The sequence below is a fragment of the Nanorana parkeri genome, unplaced genomic scaffold (genome assembly GCF_000935625.1).
Source record: "Nanorana parkeri isolate BGI_ZX_2015 unplaced genomic scaffold, ASM93562v1 scaffold431, whole genome shotgun sequence".
NCBI lineage: Eukaryota > Metazoa > Chordata > Amphibia > Anura > Dicroglossidae > Nanorana > Nanorana parkeri.
The window spans coordinates 336,037-337,878 of NW_017306699.1; the positions used below are offsets into that span (position 1 = coordinate 336,037).

The following is a 1,842-nucleotide window of genomic DNA, read 5'->3' on the forward strand; positions in this document are numbered from 1 at the left end:
GGGGGTTTCCTTTCTTTTAGCACCTAGACAACAATGAGCACTTGACTCGTGTAGGGTGGGGGGATCCCCACTGCAAGGGTTAATAAAAAATTTTAACCAGAGTTCTTTAACAGTGCAAACTGATGGCTACAATATTGAAAGTACAAATATACTAACAGCAACAGGTAAGTATTGGAATGTACACGTTAGTGACGCATGCTCCTACAATGTTACTGCGCGGAGTCTCTCAGAACAGATGGGCTTTGGGAACATCCTAATTGGATTCTTATTTTGTAAACCTAATGACAATGATTGAGCCATCTAATAGCTTCCCCAGGCTTCACTTTGTAGGATCTGGCCATAAATGATCTGAAGTGCAGAGAGGTACTGTAGAAGGTGTTACTGCCAGAATTATGTGCGGACGCCTACTTGCTCCTAATGTTACCTTTTTTATAATGTTAATTTAGCTGCCGGTTTGTTTTACTTGTGTTTTTCAGCAGGGAGGGTGTTGTGTGCAGCGCCATGCATCAAAGTATGTGTAAAGTGTCTTTATTTGCTGCATCATTTTTGTACCTTTTGGGAGATGTTCTTGTTGGATACAAAACAAAGAATTGAGTAAGCAGGAAGTTTTCAGAGTTATGGATGTGAACTGCAGTATAAGAAATATAATTTGTAACAGTCTGTATGCTTTAGGTGCAGTTTAACCCTTTCAGTACTGGCTACTGCTTTCCATTTTGCACCTCCCGTAGATTAACTAGTTTTTCATTTTTTTCACATTACATTATACTACATTACATTGCATCTTAAAAGCTTGTGATAGATCCTCAAATTCAAATATTTTCACAATGCGCAGAACCTATAGCATTTTTTTGCATAATGTTTATTAAGTGACACCAAAAGCTTAATTTTTGTTTAGCGTCTTTCCAAAATTGTGCCTCCTATTTTTTCTTTCTTTTTTGAATGATATCTCTAACCTGTTAAGGGGATGCCTGTTGTGTGCAGTGTAATAGGGTCAGGGGTGTGGAAATTTTTGAAAAAACTACTTGTCCAAGGGCCAAAGCGGGGGCCAAATCTACTGGTCCTTCATAACAATCTACTTGTCCCAATACAAAAAAAAATAATTTTAATTAAAACTAGGGATGCACCAATACCGGTTTTTGGGTATAGCGTACCGATATTTTGCTTTCGGCACTCACCGAGTATCGGTGCTTCCGTTTGCATGGAGCAGGCTTCCTGACTGCCAGGGAAGCTGACTCCATGTTTGGCCGGCTTGATTGTGAATGGCTTGGAAGCCGGTTTCCTGGCCAGTTTCCTGGCCAATCAGCATCGAGCCAGCTTCCTGGCCAATCAGAAAACCGGGCGGCGAGTAATGACCTGATTGGCCAGGAAGCCGGCTCGATGCTGATTGGCTGGGAAGCTGGCTTCCCAGCCAAACAGCAAGGAGCTGGCTTCCTGGCCAATCAGGAAACTGGGAGACGGGTCATTAGTCGCTGACCCGCTTCCTGATTGCACGGGAAGCTGGCTCCATGTTCCCCTCCGGCACTGCCGGTCAGAGGAAGTCTTCCTCTGACCAGAAGTTCAGGTATTGGAGAAGATATCGAGCATTTGGGCGAGTACAAGTACTTGCCCAAATACTCTGTATCTGTGCATCCCTAATCAAAACTGTATTGGTCTGTGCTAAATAGCGCTTCTCAGTGGTCAGCGTGGTCCCCAGACCACGCTGACCAATGAGTGCTTGCAATTTGCGAGCGAAATTCAAAATGCATAGGGCAGGACTGCGCTGGACAGTACGGGGTAAGGACAGTACACCTGTACCGGCGGAGGGTAAGGACTGTTTGCCGAAAGGTAAGTATAGCCGGGGGG

General features: G+C 44.2%; 1 protein-coding gene across 1 annotated transcript in view; it reads left to right on the forward strand.

The window, feature by feature from the left end:
- Nucleotides 1-1,842, forward strand: part of LAS1L (LAS1 like, ribosome biogenesis factor) — a 29,487-nt gene that overhangs the window by 3,464 nt on the left and 24,181 nt on the right. The window lies entirely within an intron of this gene.